The sequence below is a fragment of the Rhinolophus sinicus genome, chromosome 9 (assembly GCF_057876585.1).
Source record: "Rhinolophus sinicus isolate RSI-liver-muscle chromosome 9, RSI-T2T, whole genome shotgun sequence".
NCBI classification, from domain to species: Eukaryota; Metazoa; Chordata; class Mammalia; order Chiroptera; family Rhinolophidae; genus Rhinolophus; species Rhinolophus sinicus.
In genome coordinates this window covers 37,226,658-37,239,447 of record NC_142509.1, presented here as the reverse complement: position 1 = coordinate 37,239,447, position 12,790 = coordinate 37,226,658, and the positions used below count along the sequence as shown (strand labels likewise).

The window sequence follows — 12,790 nt, the reverse complement described above, 5'->3', positions numbered from 1 at the left end:
AGGAGGCTGCGTGGTGGGGGTGGGGCTGGCTGAGGAGGGCTCCCCCGTTTCCGCCCTCCCTTCCCTCCCCCAAAACCCTCACGAAGGGCTGGGCCTTCCTTCTGCAGGTCTGGCTCTGCTTGTGAATTCCCACGGTCTGCTTGGGCAGCTGGTGGGGACCGAATGGGGAGGGTGGGGACATTGACCTGTGACCCCCTCCTGTTCCAAATTGCAAACTGCTCCTGACCCTCCACATACACTTCCCTTTTCCCCCGATTTGTCAGCCCTAGGTGGTCCCCCCTCCCAAAGCACTGAGAGGCCTGCAAGGGACAAATTGCTGCAGGGCGAGGCAGGCTACCCCCCCCCCCCTGTCAGGGGCTGGGCACAGGCCCAGGCCCCTGGAAACCGCGTGGTCGCCTCCCCACCACAACCATTCTCCATTCCCCCGGGGGTTCTCAGATGTTGGCAGATGGCAGAACTGAATCTGCTGAGACGCAGCTCCAAAAAAGGAAAGTTGAACTGAAAAAAAAAAAAAAAAATCAAACTCTCCAACATCTTAAGGGAAGGCCGAGGAGGAGGGAGGCTCCAAGCCTCGCTGGCACTCTCAGTGCCCTCTGCTGTTTAAAAAGATCTCCCCTGGTTTGGGAGGGCCACCTCCGAGGAGGCAAATGAGGACACACAGTTGTCAGGGCATTCAGTGAGGCTCGGGCGGGAGTGTGTCCACACGTGTGCCTGTCTGTGAGCCTGCCTGCGCGCAGTCTGGGCTCCTGGACGGGCGCTCCGAATGTGCCCCGACACAGGCTTGTGAGCATGGAGTCTGGGCACTGAGTCCCTGAATGTCCCCAAATGGCCGTTCACTCACTCAACAACACATTCTCACCTCCCTGCTGTGTTAGGACAGTGAACTCATGAAACGGACATTCTGGTGTGTGGGCCTGCCTGGGTGTGAGGTCGTGTGCGTGTGATCGCCCACAGCGTTTATCTGTGGGTGATCTTGCGCTGGAGTCTGGGTCCCAGGCTGCACTCCCTCTGCGCGGGTCGGGGGAGCTGTGAGTTTCCGTCTGAGGCCCAGTGTGCGTGTCCGTTGGTAAGAATTCCGCATTCTACTGTGTGCTACAGCCCCCGAGGAAGCTCCACCGCGAGTGTCCCTGCGTATCTGTGTGTGGCCCTCCCCATCCACTGGCCACTCTCGAGTTATAATTTAATAGCTGAAACGCGATTCCAGTTCAGTATCAGGGGCTGCGGAGGAGGAGGGGCAGGATGGGGAGGTGCTTTGCCCTCCTTCCTCCTTACCGGAGCGACTAAAAAGAAACTCGGCGTCGCGCCCGTGTGTGTGTATGTGTGTGTGTTTGTGTGTCTGTCTGGCAGCGAGCGCGAGCGCGCGCGAGTGGGTGCGCGCAGGACCAGTGGAGGAGAGGCGGCCACTTTAAGGAGCCCGAGGGGGCCGGGCCCGGCGCGTCTGTGCGGGCGGGGAGCCGCGAGCGGGGAGGCCGAGCTACCGCCTCCCGGGCTCCCGCCCCGCCCCCTCCTCCCCCTCCCGCCACCGCCGCCACCGCCGCCGCCGCCGCCGGGGAGCGGAGCCGCGGGCAGGCCGGGCCGCACCGGAGCCCCGCGTCCGCCCGCGCCCCGCCCGAGCTGTGCGCCCGCGCCCTGTGCCCCGCGATGCGCGCCAAGTTGCGCGCCGGGGACCCGGGGCCGGCGCCCTAGAAGGCGGCGGCGGGAGGATCACGCCCCGGCTGGAGGCACGGCCTGCTGCGCGCCCCCAGCCCGACCCGCACCGCCACTTGCCTGAGCGACGGGGCTGCGCCGCCGCCTCCGCGAGGTGAGTTAGGGTCGGGGGTCCCCGCGGACGGCCGCGGGGGAGGCGCGGATCGCGCTTCCGGGGAATCGGGAAGAGCGGGCGGCGCACGCGGCGGAGTTGGCGGGGCCCCTGCACTCCCGAGTTGGCGCTCTCGGGGGATGGCCTGCTGGGAAGCGAGGCGCCCCATCGACACTGCGGCCCGCGTGCGTGGGGGCGCTGGGGAACTTAGGGGAACTCCAGCTCCCCAGCGAGGGGGCGGGAAGGAGGCAAGTGGTGTGGGGGTGGGCGGGCGGGGGGGCGCCATGGAAATGCGGAGGGCAGTCCCCCACCGTGTGCCCCAAGCACCAGGGGTTTGGCCGCCGTGCTCTTGCCTTACGTAGGAGCTTCAGAGTTGGGGGGTAACACTGCGCCTTATTTTTCAGCGGGCAACGCGGATTTGGGGAGCCCTTGGAGATGGCACCCCCGTTTTCCCGGCCTGGCTGCTGTGGAAGGGCGCATGTGGGGTTCCTGCCAGCTTGGGGGGACGCTGGACGCGGGCGCTCCTGGGCAAGGGACCAGAGGGCGCTGGGCGGGGGTCCCCCGGGGAGAGGCGCCTCTTATTTCCCCCTCCCCCCTGCCGGTGTTCCTGGTGTCTGGGCCTGCCTCCCGCGGCCGGTGACGCCTCCTTGGGCCGCCTCCTGGTCCCTCCCCCGGGCTGTGCGGATAGTTGGGATGCCACTAGTTTGCGAAGTTGGAATTCAGAGCTGATCCCACTTGGGCTGGATCGGAGGCCCCAGGCCCTAGTTGTGGGGGAACGTCCCTAGAGACCTGCGGGCAGTGGGGGCACCCGTGGGGAGCGCCTTCCCAACCCCGGACGTTTGCAGGAAAAAGCTCGAGGGAGGGAGAGGGCAAGGCGGGCGGGCGAGAGAGACACGCAGTACCTGTAAGCGGCTGTCGCCAGGGCCCAATTAGCGTGGGGCACCCAGCGTTATTTTTACATTGTAGGTTTATTTTTTGGGGCAGCAAGTGTCGTCCCGCCGCCTGTCGCGCGCTACGGCTCTCTGAGGGTCTGGTGCCGGCAGCGGAGGCGGATCTGTTCTGTCGGCTCAGTCTCCTCCCTTCCTTCTCCTCCTCCCCCCCTGTTGGTGAGAACTGGTTTTATTATGATTATTGTTTTTTTTTTTCCCTTTTGCAGATTTGGAGGAAGGATGTGTGAGGGAGGGAGGGAGGGGGAAGGGGAGAGGATCCCTGTGGGCTGGTTGGGGGAGTTCTGGGCACGGTTGGGTTGTGTTATCGGTGGCCTTGACTTTGCCCTTTTTAAACCAGATCTGGGTCCCGCGGCAGCTTTGATCTCAGGGGCTCTTGGGGCCTGGCGGGAGCTGGGAGGGCCTCCCTGGGCATTGTTGTGTACATCGTCGTGGGTGGCCTTTTTTTCTTTTTGATGGGGGGGGTGAGGAGAGAGCAATCGGGAAAGAGAGAGATGTGAGCTGGGATAGCCCAGCCCGCCATTTATAGCCTGCAGCTCAATTTCCTGGGTTCCAATTTTACTTTTGCCACTTTACTGCCTGCCTGACCCTGGACAAACTACTTAACCTCTCTGCCTCAAGTTTTTCATCTGCAAAGTGGGATAATAATAGTACCGAGTTTGCAGGGTTGTGAGCACGGAGGGTCCTACTACTGGAAAGTATTTGTATATGTATCACAATGGCCACTGTTATTATTCCTGGGTTCTAAAACTTGGCCTTTAATCCAAGGCCTGGAAATCTTGTGAGATTTTGCCTGGAGAGTGGGTGATTTGGTGAGGGTAGGGGACCTTTCCACCCCTTCGGCTTTTCCCTTTGAGAGTGGAGAAGGGCAGATGGTGCCTTCTGACCATTGAACAGATGCACAGACTGAGTCCACTATGCTAATGCAGGGGCCTGGAGCTGACAATGCCCGGTGAACCGGTGGTCGCCAGGGCGTTGGGGTGCTGTCTGGCTCCCCCATTACCCCGCGCCGGCTGCCTTGTCCCTGATTGGAAATTTACCACCGCCAGGTGCCTGGGGAGTCTGTGGTGCCCAGACGTGGGGGCCTGAGCCAGGGGGCCCCAGCCCTGGCCTCTTCCCACTGAGCTATTTACGCTTGCTCAGGGATCAATACTATTGATGAACCCATGTAAGTGGTAATGTGGCTGTCAGGCCTGGTGAAGGATGGAGGCCCCTCGTGGGTCTGTGCGCACCCCCCTCCCTCCCTCGCCAGGGTTTGGCTACGTGGGAAGGATTTATTTGGCATAATCCGCTCTTTTCCCCCAATTAATAACACTCATACCACCCGCCTAAAGATTTCTGAGGGCTCTGCAAATGCAAATTTAACTGCATGAAAGCCCCAAGCTGGGGAGGACTTGGTTGTTCTCCGGGAGTGGAGGGGGAGCGGAGGGGGTTGGCGGCTGGCACTCACCTGCTGGCTGGCGTGCGGGGGAAGAGCCCCAGCAGTCCTGGCCATTCAGATGGGATGTGGGGGCTGCCTCGCCTGGATTCCCCCTGACTGCGAGGTGGAATGTACCTTGTTCTCTGTTCCCACCCCCGCCTGAGGCCTGGGGGTGGAAAAGTTGGTGGTTCACTTTGAGGTATCATTTATGGGGGGCGGGATCTGTACCTATGTGTAATGCAACTTGAGGGGTCCTTGTCTGTGAGAAGCAGGAGAGCTGGGGCTCTCACCCCTTCCTTCCAATAACTACAAACAAAATCCCCACATCCAAGGCTGGCTCTGACAGTAGGGAGGGAGAGAGAGAGAGATTGAGAGAGAGAGAGAGAGAGAGAGAGAGAGAGAGAGAGAGAGAGAGAGAGATTCCGTTCTCTGTTTCCATTTCTCAGCCAGCAGCAGCCTCCCCAGGTGACACTCAGAGACTGGGCTCCCCGTAAGGGGAGCAGCTTGCAGGAACTGCTCCAGGTACCCAGGGGAGGGTCCTGAGCCTGGGCTGCCTGGGCTGGGAAGGGCCAGGCCTGAGGTGACATCTTAAAAGGCCTTGTCCCATAGACGGGTATGGGGGGTATCCCAGGGAAGTGGTGCTTAGAAAGGTCAGCTGACATCCTTTGAGGATCCTGGCGGTGGGGAATGGACTTTATAACCTGTCAAGTGAACTTTTGGTCTAGGAGCTGGAAAACACTGTATATATGATGTGTACCGGGGGGTGTCAAAAAAAATGTATGCGCATGACTTGTAGTCATCTTTTGTTATTGGTGTGTACTATTACAATTTTAATACAGGTTTTTCCTTTCTTAACATGTGTATACATTTTTTTCCACCCTCTTTGTATATGCCATACATATAATATATGATATGTGTGGTGTATATGTGATGTGTAGACCATGTATGTGGTATATACATCATATATATAAAGTGCAATGGCAATAAAGCCAACGCATGTAAAGCCCTCACTATGTGCCAGGTTCTGCGCTCAACAGGAATCCTCTTGTTTACTCTAACCTCACCCTATGAGGTCAGTGCTATTATCCCATTTTATAGATGGTGAAATTGAGGCACAGGGGTTAAGTGACGTGCCTAAGGTCACACAGTTTGGATGTGGTAAGACCTGGGGTTATTCAAGGTCAAGTTGGTGCAGCAAGAATTTACTGCAGATCTGCTCTGTGGAGCTGCCCTAGGGGATAGAAATAAAGAAATGATGTTTCTTACTTGATCACCTAAAGATCTTTGCCTCAGGGAAGCAGGAGACTGAGAAACTGTTCTCCCCAGTGTTTGGGGAGGTGGACAGTGCCCAGCCGCAGACCTGGCATTTCTTTGAAGTTTCATTTTATCTTAAACATTCATGCAAATTTGGCGTTCCTTTTGGCGGCAGGGCTGTTTATCTGGAAATGAAAACATGGCTTTAAATTATTTAGCGTGGTGTAAAACGGGGTTCCAGAAAGCTGTACCAGATGAGTGCCAGGGCTGGCAGGGAGTCCCCGCGCTAGCCTGCATCCCCAGGGGACTTTATAGCTGGAGACCTTCAGAGGTCCTGGGAGGATACAGCTTTTTCTCATTTTATGGACGAGGTCACAGGTCAGCGGGCCAGGCTAGCCCAAGGTCGCACTGTGGTGTGACTTTTGGTTAAGATGACTGACATCATCATCGTCATCATCTGTATTTTAGAGTAAAGTGAGCCTTCTGTGCCCGCACTATCCACCCCACGCCCAGCTGGGCTCAGGCTAGCCCTTTCGGTTCCTAGATCTGTAAAGAGTTACTGTGAACAGAAAGCAGGGCAGTGTGGGAGTGTTCGTGGCCGATTGAGCATTGCAAGTTCCCATGAGTTCAAGTCCCGGCTTAGCCATGTGCACGCGGCGTGCCCAGGGGCTGTCCTTGCTCCTGGCAGAATTTAGGCGTCCTGGGCTATAAAATGGGCACATTGCCTCCTGCCAGTGGGGTAGTGGAGAGGATCAAGGGGCAGAAAGCACGAGTGTTGGGTTTGATGTTCAGCCATTTGACTCTGGGCAAGTTACTTCTCTGAGCCTCAGTTTGTTCATCTCTAAGATGGGGATGATGATGACGATGTTGGTGATACTTCTGACTTTTTGTTGTCAGGACCCAGTGTCGTGATGTATGTCGCCGGAGCTGCTGTTTCGGCTCACCCCTTTGGAGAGTGAAGGCTTCCTTGTAGAATTTGTCCAACCCAGGTCCTCATCCACAGGCTGGTTGGCCATGAGCTGTTCCTTCTTCTAAAGGGCTGCTGGGGAGGCTTCTGTAATGGAATGGCTCTTCACCTGAGCCTCAGGCCTGGGCTTGTTGCCCTCCCGAGACAGCGGGCTCCTCCCTGTCCCGCTGGTTGGTGATTCACAGATGTGCTCAGCTCCCTGCTTCTCCTTTTGAAAGCTGAGGTTTTCTCTTTGGGACTTTGGAGAGCTGGAAGCCGGGCGCTGTTGGTTAAGACAGAGAGGGCCTCCTGGGGGAGGAGGGGTCTAGAGAGGGCTCCTTTGAAGTCAAACTTGGGTTCAAATCCTACTTGTGGCAGTTTACAACTTGAGTGGTCTCGGACTTTCTGGCGTCAGTTTTCTTATCTTTAAGAGGAGGGGGAGAGAAAATAATGCCCACCCCAGAGGCTAGTGTGGGGCCGTCCCGTCCAGTCAGTTTCCCTCGATGGTGGAAACTGTTGTTGATGTGTTTTGTACTGCACTGTCGCCACCAGGCAGCCACCAGGCACATGTGGCCTTTGAGCACTTGGAATGTGGCTAGTGCGACTGAACTGGTAATTTTATTTCATTTTAATTAACTTAAATTTAAACAGACACATGTGGCTGTGGCTGATGGCTGCCTACTCAGACGGCACAGGGTTGGATGATGAAATAAGGTTCCGTGTATGGGAGCAGGGCCTGGCTCTTAGCCTCTGATGTTTTCCTTTTGCGTGTGTTTTCTCTGCCTGGAGCGCTGTGGTCCGGTGACCCAGACAAAGCCCAGGGCTCTCCCTCCCTGGTGCTGGCCCAGGGTCTTCCAAGCTCTGTCCACCCTCCTTTGTCCACATTCCTAATCTCACCACCCCCTCTTGTCCCACCAGTCTCTGGGGCAGCTCCGTCCAGTAGCCTTTCTGGGATGGCGGAACGTTCTAGAGCTGTTCTGTTCAGCACCATAGTCATAGCTACACGTGGCACCAAGCACTTGAAGTGAGGCCAGTGTGACTGACCAAGAAAGGGAATTTTATGTTTCACTTAATTTTCATAAACTTAAATGGCCCCACGTGGCGAGTGGCCACCGTCCCCGTTGGTCAGTGTGGCTTTAGTGCCATGCCTTCTCTGGGGACTCAGGGCCAAAAGCCAGTTTTCAGGCTATTGGGTGAGCGTTCTCTTCTTCTCGGCCCTACAAGCCACCACCCGAGACTGGGAGCTCTTTGCTCAGTGTCCCCACTGTCGTTCCTGGCTGCCGTTTCCTGAGGCAGTGCCAGGCCTGCGCGGTGTGGGCACCTCTGACTCCTGGGGGCTGAGCCCTGTGTGTGGGCCGCACCCCGGGTTCACTGAGACTTTGGTCCGCCCCTTGTGTGTGTTTCCACACACGCACGCCCGTACATCAGGAAGGCCTGCGTGCCGTCACGCTCCATATTTTCTTCCTGTGAATTAACACGTCAGGACATCTTTCTGTGGATATTAAGTACTAGATGAACTTTTGTTTTGGATAGCATTGCGTTTTAGTCATTTGAAAAATACAGAAAACCAAAAAGTAATGCACTTAAATTTGCCACATGCTTTGGGTTTTATAAAAACGTATTAAAGAAAATGCCTGGGCCTGTTGAAAAATTAAATCAGTGCACAAAGGTGTGGAGGGAAGTGTCCTTCCCGTTCCTGCCCTCCCCGTTCCTGCCCTCCCAGTTTCCGCCCCCTGGGGCAGACACGCGGTGCAGTTTCTCCTCAGAGATACCCCGGCCAGAGGCCCGCCTTCGATGGGCTTGGATGTGTGTGTTCTCTTTAAAACCAAGCGCACGAGTTGTGTCACACCATATGCACGCCTTGCTTTCCTCCTCTAAATGATCATATATGTTGGAGTTCATTTTGGAACAGAGACAGTGGGGGTCAGTGAACGGTAGCCCGCGGGCCCGGTCCAGCCTATTTCCTGTTTTTAGATGGTGCGCAAGCTTAGAATGGCTTTTACATTTTTTTCATGGTTGAAAAAAATAAAAAGACAATTTTGTGACGTGTGAAATTATATGAAATTCAAATTCCAGTGTCCATACATTAAGCTTTATTGGAACACAACCCTGCCCATTCAGTTCTGCATGGTGGGGAGCTGAGGAGTTGCGACCGGTCAGGAGGCCCACAGAGCCCGGCATGCTTATTCTCCAGCCCTGACAGAGAGCTGCCTCGCTCTGTTTAATGCAGCAGAACCTTCCAGGGTTTTCACTGTGGAGGAAACGGGAGTCCAGAGAGGGTCATAAGTTTGAGGGTCACACCCTGTGAGGGTCGTCCTAAAACCCCTCCTGGCCTGGCTCACTGTTCTTGCTAAGTTGTGCTGATGCTCATGGTTATAATTTGCTGTTGTAGAATGCAGTAGGAAGGGGATGGTTAAGGCAGCCAGCAGTTACTTTTGGCGCGAGTTTTGGCCTCCTGTGAAACCTGAGGCTGTAATCCCTTCTGTACAGCACTGCATAGTTGCTGTAGTACCTTCTGCGCCATGCTCCATAGTTTGCACAGTTTTTGCAGAGTTTCTTAGAGCCCATCTTGTTTCCCTCTTTGCTTTGGCTGGTAGGAAGCTCAGAGCCAACTTTGCAGCTTGACTTTAGCAGGCTGGTCCAGTTTTTGTTTTGGTTTTACGTAATTCATCCTGATTTCAGATTAGTTTGTCCCTGATTTTTCCCTTTGCTCTGACCTTGTTCTCTGATTTTATCTTATCGCTTGCATTCCAAAAGTTTCTCAGCTCTTGAGGGGCAGACTGGAGTGGGGCAGGAGTAAAGAAAATACTTTGTAAGGTGTTTCCATGCTTGTTTCTCCTGAGTGCCTATGGGGTGGTGGCAGAAGATTCCAGGAGAAAATTAAAGCCTAGCCCCGTGGAGTGTCTTCACCAAGGTCATTCCCTGGGCAAGAACTGGGATCTTTGGACATCTGCCTTGGGCCAGACTTGGGAAGATGACAGTGAGTGACTTGCTTGGTGAAAGATGTCCCTTTTAGAGGCCTGTGTCCTTTGGGAACCACTTGGCCTGAGGGAAGGCCCTGGTGTGGGGCAGGTAACGAGCCGTCAGTCTGTCCCGTATCTGGGGACGGGGGTTTTGGATTGTTGCAGTGACAAATCCTGCAGGTGTGCACACTGAGGGACCAGCCATGAGCTGTGCTGCTGCTGTCAGACACGATTGCTTCCCTCTGCTGACATGGGATGTTTCTTTGAGCTGGGAAGGACATAAGGGAGGAAGTAAGCCCGGGTGGGCTGTTGGAGGTAGAATCGGATGAGACCTGGACGAGACCTGAGCCCGGCTGCCTGCTGGTGTGCATGGTGTGGGGTGGGGGCTGGGAGGCTCGGAGGCTCCTGGGGGTCAGCTCTCCCGGGCACTGCCTCCCGCCTTCTGGGGTTGGCGTGGTTTCTGGTGACCTGTGTTTTAGGGCTTGTGAACAGAGGTCGAGTGAGCCATGGGTCTGAGCCCTGTGTCGGCCTCTTGCGGCTGTGCCGTGCGGTCTAGGACAAGTACCTGAGCCTCTGTGCAGAAGTCCTTGGTTTACCCAGCAGTAAAATGGGCTGTTGAGTGACAGACGGGCTCCCAGTGTATGGTGAGGCAAAGGGAGCTGAGAGGCCACGTGAAGCATGAGCCAGGCCCAGTCCTGCCCGTCTCCCCGCTGTCCACGGCTCACAACCCGTGGAGCCACCCCACCGCCCAGGGCCAGGCAGGTGGATCCAGTGGCCTCCTGAGGCCTCAGTGCTCACAGATGTTCCAAAAGGACCTCAGACCCAGCTGTTCCAACCTGGACCCATGGGCCCCCCCATCCCAGACCCACTCCTGAGCTTCCTGCTGGAGTGTGGGGCGCACAGGCCAGACACGTGGGAGTTGCCCAAAGCATCCTGTCGCCCAGGGCATCTCCTCCCTGGTGTCCCGGAGTCTGGCTGCCCCAGGCCCTTCTCTGTACACAGCTGCCAGCTGCCGGTGGGGCCCCAGCGGGTGAGTGACTTGGCCTTACTCAGGGCCTCCCACCACTTACAGGAAATCCAGACCTTCCTCACTGCCCTGGAGGCCTCTATGCCAGGTGCCAGCCCACCTGCGACCCCTTTGGCTGGCTCCCCTGCCATCACTTGGTGCTGCCTTGGGTGGGGTGGGGGGCGACTTCTGGGCGGGCAGGTCTGGAGGGGTGGGTGTGGGGAGGGGGGTGTGTTTGTGGCCCGGGTGGGGGGCCTCTCTGGGAGATGGCTGTCAGGTGGGAGTCCGAGAGGCCAGGCCTCAAGGTGCCTGTGGGGGGGGGCCTACCTCGGAGACCCCTGCATGTCCCCTCTGTCCTCATCCTGAACTCGGGGCCTGCCACAGACCCTCTGGGAGCATCGCCCAGTGCTGCCATGGTGTCTCCGTGGCCATGGCAACTGCCTGGCACCAGGGCCTGCTCGTTCGTTAGGCTAACGAGGCAAGTCTGCTGAGCAAGGGGGGGCTGGGGGCATGGTCGCTCCAGCACTCGGCCGGGCATCTCTGCCAGGCCACGGGGCCAGGATCGGAGCTGGGGGGCCCGGAGTGGGTGTTGAGGAGCCCAGTGCGAGTCGGGGGCCCCTCCAGGGTCCTGGGGCCTTGGGCCAGGTCCATGGGGTTGGGGTTCTTGTGGGAGTTGTGTATGGGCTGACTCCTGGGTAACTCCTATGAGCAGTTAAACCAGGGGGAGCATGTAAGTGGTCTGTGCCCTCCGCCTCACCCCCTTTCTGGTCTGCTCCGTGTGCTCACACTGTTCCAGCCACACTGGTCTCCTTGATGTTTCCTCTGAAGCGACACGTGCTCCAACAGCAGGAGCGACGTGGTCATTTAGACAGTGGAGTGTCCCTGCTGCCAGTGACCTTGGAATCAGGTGACAGCTCAGTGTCTTGGCCTTGACCTGGGGCTGTGGGTGAGGGACACAGAGAGAGGGGCCTGCAAACTGGAAAGGGCTGTGCTGGAGAAAATACGCAAAAGAAATATCCCAAAGCAGAGAGACATCCACTGAGAGGCTTTGAGTGGGGTCGGGTGGTGTGAGGTAGGAATGTTTGTGTGTGTGTTTTCCTGATTCCTTTAAATCCAGTGGGGGTACCTGCCCCCAAGGAATGGCCAGGAAAAAAAATACGTCCCTAGCCTGTCCCCCACCTGTGATGAGCCAGGGCTGATTCTCCCAGGGTGGGGTCTCCCATGCCACGGCCCTGTCCCCAAGGGGCAGGCATTCCAGATTCTTGGAGCAGATGTGGCGATGCCACACGCTCCTTCCTTCCCGGCTTTATTGAAAAGAGGAAGAAAATGGCCCACGCCTGGCCCCGAAGGAGGCCTGCGTCCAGAAACCTGAAGCCTGCAATTAAATGAAACTGGATCCTTAGGTGAGGGGGCTCTGGAGAGCAGGCCCCAGGGAGCCGAAGCTCCCGCAGCAGTGCACCGACTGTGTGGGGCCTGGGGGCCAGTGTGATGTAGGGAGAGGGGGGAGAGGGAACCACCAGCCAGCCTCCTCCAGGTCCAGGTGGCTGCCTTTTATTGAAAAAAAAAAACCTGCAGGTGACTTTCAGGTCACCCAAGTCCCCTTCCTGGAGGTGGCCATTTCTCCACTGGACATTCGCACTTCTAATCCATGTTTTCATATTTCCGCGGGCCTCTGCTGGCTGCCTGCAGGCCTGGGGCTTTGCCTCATATCCAGGCTGGGAAAATGTGTGTGGACGTGTCTTTCTGTGTCCGCCGCTCTGCAGTCGCTGTCAGGGTGAGCCATCTGCATCTGCCAGCTTTGTGGGTCAAGAGTGGTCGAATATCGACAGATTTCATAGAACTCAACCTAGTAATTTCCTCTCCACGTTTAGACCGGCAGCAGACCGGAGTGGTTACGGGCAGGGATTCTGAGGGCTTGGTTCCCCCCGCCCATGACCGCTCGACAGCTGTGTGAGTCGTCCGGCGCTTTATCGAGTCTTTCAGTGCCTCAGTTTCCCTGATATGTAAAATGGGGACCAAAATAGTACCTACCTGGCTGGGATCACTTTGGGGGTTAGAAGGGTCCTATACAAGGCTTGCAGAACCGTGTAGCTATGATTATTATTTTTTAAAATTATGATTTTGTGATGTGTTGGTGCAGTTAGATCTAGTTTCCGAATTTTGACTTCTGTATAGATAGTATCTTGTCATGGGGACACATGATATGGGCTCAGTGTGTCCCCTGGAGATGTCACTGGGGTTGACTGAGGTGTTTGGACCTTTCCCGAGTGCTTCCGGGTGCTCAGGTGCTGTCCTTTCTCTTCCAGGTGTTCCTGGGAGTGGAATTGCCAGCGGGTGGCTTTTCCCGACGCCGCATGGTGGCTGTGCTGGGTGGACCTCTTTGCACTGGGGTGCAAGGCTTTGGGTGGGACCTGTGGTTTGACAGCTGCCTTTCGAGAAAGACTGGTTTTTTAAAG

The 12,790-nt window shown here is 56.6% G+C and overlaps 1 protein-coding gene across 27 annotated transcripts in view; it reads left to right on the top strand.

Annotated features, from left to right (window-relative positions):
* The first annotated feature begins 1,515 nt into the window (after positions 1–1,515).
* The window catches only part of NCOR2 (nuclear receptor corepressor 2), a 185,489-nt gene continuing 174,214 nt past the window's right edge, over positions 1,516–12,790 (top strand). For 15 of the 27 annotated variants that reach the window (XM_088801070.1, XM_074321476.2, XM_074321465.2 and 12 more), the window contains exon 1: positions 1,516–1,801. The gene's annotated coding sequence lies outside the window, so the exon portion shown is untranslated. The remainder of the gene's footprint in view (positions 1,802–12,790) is intronic. The other 12 variants (XM_074321487.2, XM_074321486.2, XM_074321485.2 and 9 more) reach the window with 1 other exon arrangement.